The 8,038-nt window shown below is 41.7% G+C and overlaps 1 pseudogene; it reads right to left on the bottom strand.

Annotated features, from left to right (window-relative positions):
• Positions 1-344: 344 nt before the first annotated feature.
• Positions 345-6,057, bottom strand: LOC102480204 (histidine triad nucleotide-binding protein 1 pseudogene; annotated as a pseudogene).
• Between the last annotated feature and the right edge of the window lie 1,981 nt (positions 6,058-8,038).

The raw sequence follows: 8,038 nt of genomic DNA, 5'->3' as shown, positions 1-8,038 counted from the left end.
AATACAATCATTAAAAACCAGCTTCATGCTTCTCTCTATAAGGATATTTGACAGTAAACAGGTATCATGCCAATTCGTGACAGAGAAAAGAGAGAATATAGAAAAGCAGAAAGGAAAGAAATTGAAATCCCATGTTAACAGATAGCCACTCTTCATATACGGCAGGTTTCTCTCCAGGCTCTTAAAAGAAAATTTTTTTTCCATGCAACAAAGTTTTATTATGTATGGGGCTTTCAAATTACTTTCTTAATCTCTCTGTACACAGGCAAAAATAAGTGTGCTGACACTGTAACTTGCAAACTTGATTATTGCCTATAGAAGGGAAAATGATCCCCCAAACAGGCTTAACCGGGAGGCCAATGCATCTGCCAACCACCTAGAATGTGGAGGTGAACACGATAGACAGGCTGTCCCCCCTGAACCTTCACTCACCAACGTTCGCTAGCCCTTCTTAGGCCCAGATCAGCAGCACATTTCTTGCCAACAATCATTAAGTGTCCAAGACGACTTTCATCAGCATCTTCTGCTTCAGAAATCTGGGATACGTGTTTGTTAGGTATCACCAGAAAATGTGTTGGTGCTTGAGGGGAAATATCATGGAATGCAAGACACTGTCAGCCTCCAAAAGGATTTTAGCGGGGATTTCCTAGTGGATGATTTTCCCGAAGATCGGGTCGCCACCAGGCCGGGCCACCTGAGCCTTGGCAATCTCATCTGCCCTCCCGGCCTCATGAAGAGGAAAGAACCAGGGAAGCCCAAAAGAAATTTTATTTTTTTTTTAATGCTGTAGTTTTTCTTTTTAAAATCATTTCCATGGGGCAGCAGGTGGCATAGTGGTTAAGGTGGTGGACTCAAAAAGAAGTCTCAAAAAAATTGTGTTTTTGCTATAGGGCATGTGTATTCACCAGAGAGATAGAGACAGAGACAGAGAGGTAAAGTGAGAGATCACCCTCCCACCTCTGCCCTGCGAAATGGCCATGCCACAATCTTTTCTCCTCTTCTCCTCTCAGGACTTTAGACATGCACGCACATGTGCCCATGGGTTTTTCAAGCAGCCAGGTGCAGGACCAGAACAGTGTAGTCGGCCACGTGGGGTCCAACTGCCACATCGTTGGCTGACCTTGTTTCCAATTTTTTGACCAGGTGGGCAATTCTTTACAGAAACCAGCGACTTTGTTGGAGAAAATTCAACAATTAGATTATGGAATTAATTGTATTTGTCCCTCCACCCTCTGTGTGATCTGAAATATTTTTTTCACAGTCTTCTTCTAAAGAGGGGTCCACTGATGTCTGAAAAAATATATGTGTCTTTCACATTTTATCCTTCATCACTGGGAATGTGTTGTTGTGTAATGTCAAGGAGGTAATAATTCCCCATGAGTGATTTCTATGAGTATAAAATATTAGGTCGTTGGGGAAGTCATGACATATGTTTCTGTTTTTCTATGCAAAACTGAGTCCTGACTTTCCAGACAACCCAATATAGACACAAATGTCATGCTTGTAGATGAAACACAACTACAAATTGCTATAGAATATGATTTTTTTAATCTTTTTTTTTTTTGAGAGAGATTTTTGCTATAGGGCACATGCACTCACCAGAAAGACAGAGAGGCAGAAAGCGAGAAACCCCCCCTTAGGGGGAATGGCCACGTTGCAATCCTTTCTCCTCTCGGGATCTTGGGCACGCATGTACACGCGCCTGGCATGAGTTTAAGCCACCGGGTCCGGGACTCAAACCGCGGTCGACTATGTGGGAGTCCAGCGACAGCCATTACATCAACTGCTGGTCCCTAGATTATGATTTTTGAAGGGGAATACACCCGAGCTTACAAATCCAAACAAACTGTCTTCCTTCTTTAGATATGAGCTCATCCCAATGGTTCTGCTGTTCATCAAAGCCTCTGTGCCAGGCCTCTTGAAGAGCTGCTGTGAGACTGTGGTGGATTCTGTAAAGTATTCTCAATTAGACTCTTCTCTACCGGATACAAGTTAGGTGACAGCAGAGACCGTTTCTGCCTCATTTACTCTGTTATCCTCAGGACCCAGAAGAGATAAAGAGCAGTTTGAAACTTATGTGTTGAATGAATAAATGGTAATGAATTTTCATTTCCTGAGGGTCATTGCTTCACAAAAAATGATCCATAGTCTCCCAGGATGACTGATCTCCTCCTTCCTTCTGACATTTCCTCTCTGTTCCCAGTGCAATTGGTTTCATGGGTGAGGGGGAGAGGAATACCCAGGTCTGGGGGCTGGGCAGAGGTGAGAAAATTTAAGGGGAATACCAGATTGTGGTTTGTCTGTTTTAATTTGCTACAGGGTACATACACTCACCGCAGAGAGACAGAGAGAGAGAAGGTGAGAAAGCACCTCTCATGGGGTATGGTCATGCCACACAATCTCTTCCTTTCTGGATCCTGGTCACACATAAATACACATCCTACATTTTTTTTTTTTTTGAGAGGTTTTCGCTATAGGGCGCGTGCGCTCGCCAGTCAGACAGAGAGAGACATAGAGACAGAAAGCGAGAAATCACCCCCCGGGGGGATGGTCACGCCGCAATCCCTTCTCCTCCATTCTCCTTTTGGGATCTTGGGCATGCACGCACATGCGCCCAGCATGAGTTTTAAGCCACTGGGTCCGGGATGCGAACCACGGTCGACCACATGGGAGTCCAGCGACATAGCCATTACACTAACTGCTGGTTCCCATCCTACATGTTTTTCAAGCTGCAGGGTTCAGGACTTGAACCACACAATTGGCTATGCCACCAGCTAGCCTGGAATACAAAGATTCGTATTTTTCAAAAGATCCCTCTGACTGCATGAAAAGAATGGATTTCAAGAGGACACAGGTGGAAACAGGGAGACATTTGGAAGTTGTTGCCGAAACCGGAAGAGGAAAGACGACTTCAGCGACTACAGAGGTCCTCGTGGCCAATGTGAAAGGTGAAGTTGTTTCTGGATATGTTTTGGTGGCAGGACAAATAGGGATCCAAGAATCTAATCAGTAGAACTAATGGAGGGTGACTTCCACATGCATTGTAGATATGAATAAATTGGTGCCCATCTTCAAAGTTCACAGTTTAAAATTCAAATGTAATGAAGGAGCCTCTGAGTGGCTTAGCTGGGATGCCACGGGGAAGGTGGGCCTCTCCATTAGCTGCTCCACAAATACTCCTATCCACTGGGGAAGAGGGCAGGGCCCTGAGAATTACGGAAGTACTGTCACGCAGAGAAGAAGAAACGGTTGTTGAATTGAATTAAAAAAAAAGAAAAAAGAAAACAGAGAAACAGAGACCAGATGGTACCGCAATGGTAAACTGACTCTCTGGGAAGTTAACCCACATGGGAGGTTCTGGGCCCATGTCTGAGACTTCCCTGAGTAAGCTGGGCATACGTGCCCTTGATCTGGGGGTGGATTATGGTGTCAAGAACCTATGGGGGCGCTATCTCTCTGTCTTCATTTCTTTCACTCATAGAAGAAATAATAAACTTGAAAAAATAAATAAATGCAAGTATTTCCTATGTGTGCTACATTTATAATCATATCATATATATTATAGAACACATTAATACTAATAAAGCATTAAAGCAACATGCAAGTGAAAAGAAATATAAAAAAGATACCAATCCCTAATATTTTTCTCACACCTAAGCTGTTTCCAACATCAAGGTCAAACTGACAAAATTCTGCCATGCTCATTTTTAAATGAAGTCTTGTGTTTATAATTAATTTTTATTATTATTACTTTTTTGCTATAGGGCATATGTGCTTGCCAAAGAGAGAGAGAGAAAAAGTGAGAAATCACCCCTCAGTGGGGATGGCCATTCCACAATCCTTTCTCCCCCATTCTCCTCTTGGGAGTACTTTTAATTTCAGAACTCAGGTGAAAGCCCCAGGTTCAATGATAAAATTATATTTTCTTTAGAATGTCCCAGGAGTTGTTTCTCCATCTTCTTTTTCTCATCTCTATTAGCTTAGCGGGCATAACAGCTAAGCAGCTGGAAGCAGTTGTAAAGTTATACAAAACCATTTAGTTGAGCATCAGAAGCTTAAGCCTGTGTCATAAGCTGTGTTCTCACAGGAAATCATCTACTCTCTCATAGTGGAGTTTCCATGTTTGGCGAAATGCTACCGTATGTGCGTACCTGACAGGCAACTGAGGATGTTGGTGAAAGGACTTAGAAAATTGTGAAGAACTACTCCAGAGCAAGGTATGATTATCATGGGAGACTATTTCAGAATTAGGGCTCTTGAAAACAATTAGAAATTATTTATACATTTCAACTGTCTGTACTCTATTTGTCTCGATTTCCAACCTAAATTAAAAAAAAAAAAAAAACAACTGCTAAGTTATCATCCCCTCCAGAAGCCTTGCACATTCTTCCCCTGTCTCCCTGTTTTTTTCCTTGGGACTGTCAACGACCTGTGCTACCTCCTGTTAAAATATGTATCACACTGTAATGCATCAGGGCTGCAAGAACTTCTCTGATTCCCTCTAGTTTTGCGCGTGTGCTTGTTCTTTCATTTCATGAGTTCGTTGTCTTCCTGTTGTGTTAGTTTTCCCATCTGTTTGATTTGTGTGTGCTCATCCTTGCATTGGAGATGAACTGCCAGTCTGCTGTGGACACTAATTATCTTTTCTTAAAAATATTTATTTATTTATTTATTTAATCATTTTAATTTGACCAGAGAGAGACACAGATGGAAAGTGAGAAAGCAAGTCACCGGGTCCGGGACTCAAACTGTGGTCGGCTATATGGGAGTGTCCAACACCTTAACCACAACACCACCTGCTGGTCCCAGTCACTAATTATCTCTTACTGCAGACTGACTCAGTGATCACTGGTAAGGACTGGGCAGAACATGCCAGTTGTTAGTTTTCCAAATGGTACTGTGTTCAGTTAACACATTTGTTTCTTTTCTTCAATTGAGTGAAAAAGGAGAAAGCATTCTAAAAGGTAAAATGTAACGCTTAGTAAAAATGATCTAATGTTTATTTGGTTATTCCTTGCATTCTCTTCTTTGTTGCCAGAGGGTTTGGCACTCACCAGAGAGAAAGAGAGACAGAAAGGGAGGAAAAGGGAGAGGTACCCTGATGGGGTACGGTCATGCTGTAATCCCTCCTCCTCCATTTCTCATCCTGTTGAGATTTGAGGCGGGCACACATGCACATGCACCTGGTGTGGGTTTTTTATTGTTGTTTTGGAGAGTTTTTCTTTTTTTTTCTTTTTCTTGTTTTGCTATAGGGCGTGTGCACTTGCCTAGTGTGAGTTTAAGCCACTGGGACCGGGACTCAAACCACAGTCGAATACATAGGAGTTCAGCAACATAGCCATTACGCTAACTGCTGTTCCCCCTGGCGTGTTTTTCAAGCTGCATGTTTTTCAACCACACAGAAGACCTTGTGGGATCCAGCTCCCTACAATACCAGGTCATAGAGCTGGCTCACCTCTCATTTTTTTTTTTTTTTGGTAGATTTTTTTCTGCCTTAGGACACATACACTTGCCAGAGAGACAGAGGCGGAGACAGAGAGAGAGAAAGTGAGAAATCGCCTCCCAAAAGGGAGGGCCACACTGCAATCCTGTCTCCTCTCTGGATTTTTAGCACACGTGCACACAGGCCCAATGTGTCTTCAAGCCACCAGGTCCAGGATTTGAAATGGTGAGTTGGTCATGTGGGATCCAGCACCTTAATTACCATGCTACCTGCTGGCCCAACTCCTTGCATTTTTATTTATTTATTTTTTGTAACAAAAATTGGCCAATGTTTCAAGCATCAGAACACTTTATAGGGACAAGGGCTATATATGTCCTTCACACATTTACACAATTCAACACACATAAAAAATAATGGAACAGGTCATGCAGGTGGTTGGCGGAAGTGAAACATAAGACGGTGAAAATAATTCGGAAAGATTCCAAAGTCGGTAGGAACACAAAGCCACGACTCATACATCCCGTGTTCTGCCTCGAAATGTGGAACGAGCCCTTTTCATCAGAGTTGCTGCCCTGCAAAGAGCTTACCTGAGGGGATTTAGCCTCTGTGTCCATCAGGACCGGGATGTCAGCACCTCCCAATTGTCCAGAGCCCCAAGAGAAGCCAGAGGATCAGCTTACGGAGCCTGCCATGGAGGCTCAACAAAGCGAACCAAAAATAACCAGTTGTCATCCGAAATAGCCAGCCCTACTGTAGCTGGGTTTCAAGCTATAAAAAGTCACAATCAATTCACCTTGTGGACTCTTATTATTCTAGATAAAATTGTGGAATTAGAGATGAGAAGATACCACAGATGATCAGAAGTGAGCTATTTTTTCTGCCCTGTGGCTTTCAAGACACAGTCAATGGGCAGGATCATTTCAGAGCTTTTTGGTTTTACTCTTTCCTGTTAGGTTTTTCAGTCAACCATTTTGCTGGGTCATGAATGCTATGTAGCAATACAACTCCTACTATCAGCATTTCATATTCAAACACACAGGTTATCTTCTAAGAATTCAGACATTCAGCCCATCCAGAAAGGAGAAACACTGCAAAACTACCAAGAGAATTAGAACTAGAGATTTATTTGTAGTCACATACAACCCCTAGTTTCTTCTTTTTTAAGTCACTGTCTCCCAAATCCTGTGACCAACACCATTCCTTAACTACTTCACATATTTCCTGGGTTCTATTTTTAAATGAATGAAAGTGTCATATGCTAAATGCTTCAAAACAAATTTCTCATCACTGGCTTTCAGGGTTTTTTGTTGGTTTGTTTTTACCTGATAAACATCACTATGTGATTGGTTTAACCATTGCTTATTATTTTGGGTTGCCGGGCATTCCCTAACTTTGCTCAGCAAATGTTTTCATGTTACACAAACTAGCATTGCTTCAAAAAATACTTGTAGGTATGATGGAGGCTTCTAAAATTGAAAAAAAAAAATTATCTGGCCATGTCCAACTGCAATCCTCTGAAATACAATCTGGGGATTACAGAGGGTCAAATGGTGCATTTCCCTCACCCACCCAGCAACCAGAGAAATCAAAGTGAGAGGTCCTGGGAAGCAGGGGAGGCTATGGAGACTCAGTCAATGTGAATATCGTGTAGGCGCTAATGAGGGGAACGAAACTATTCTACTGCATTTTTAACCAAAATCATTTTTGAGAATTCTTAAGTCAGGGCATATATAATTTTTATAATCATGATCTTCCTGGTTTTTTTTTTTCAAAATGTATGTTTCCAGAATAAAGAGAAATGACATTCTAAAGTTTCATGAAAAAATTAAAATAATTACTGGCAAATATTTTTATTGGAGGTGTATCTATCTCTTCCATTTATCCTGATAAGAGTCTCCATTTTTCTTTGAATTAGAGTATATGTAAAAAAAGTGTAAAATCTTCTTAAAAACTCATATATAGGTAAGTTTTCTATTTACTAGTTAGTTAAATTAAAATACAACTTTAATTAGTATAGAATTAGTTCTTGTACATTAGGCGAAATAAATAAATAGCAGAATTACCCAGTTGTTACCATGACATCTGAATAGCTTGCCAAGGCCTTGTCAGAACACATGACCAAGCAGAGAATTACAGCTACTACCACTGCTGAGGCTCACATTACAGATCAGAGACAGATAAATACTTAGCACTTAATATCACCACTCCTCCATGGCCTGCTGTGGCAGACATTACTAATCCATCATGGCACTCTCTCTAAGCCCAGAAACAACTTCAGAATCCTTCAGAGAGTCTCACGGCAGGCAGCCACCGTCGACCCAGTCAGTGTCCGAGATGAAGTCTCTAGTCAACCTCAATTAAAACCATTTATGAAGAAACAAGGTTTTATAGTTTACAACTATTGCTAGGACTTCTGGTACTAATCACCTGTTTTTCCCTTTAAGGTTTCAATCCATAGGGCCCATGTACAGGGCTCTATAGCTAAAACACACAAGAACCATCAATCAAAATAGGACAAAGTGCAAGTTTTTTCATTGCTTGGTTAAGAGTGCCACTTCCCATAGCAAAGCCTTGGGCCCAACTTAGGTTCAAGGA

The sequence above is a fragment of the Tupaia chinensis genome, unplaced genomic scaffold (genome assembly GCF_000334495.1).
Source record: "Tupaia chinensis unplaced genomic scaffold, TupChi_1.0 Scaffold000682_1, whole genome shotgun sequence".
In the NCBI taxonomy this organism is placed as follows: Eukaryota; Metazoa; Chordata; class Mammalia; order Scandentia; family Tupaiidae; genus Tupaia; species Tupaia belangeri.
This window is presented reverse-complemented; position numbering and strand designations above follow the sequence as displayed.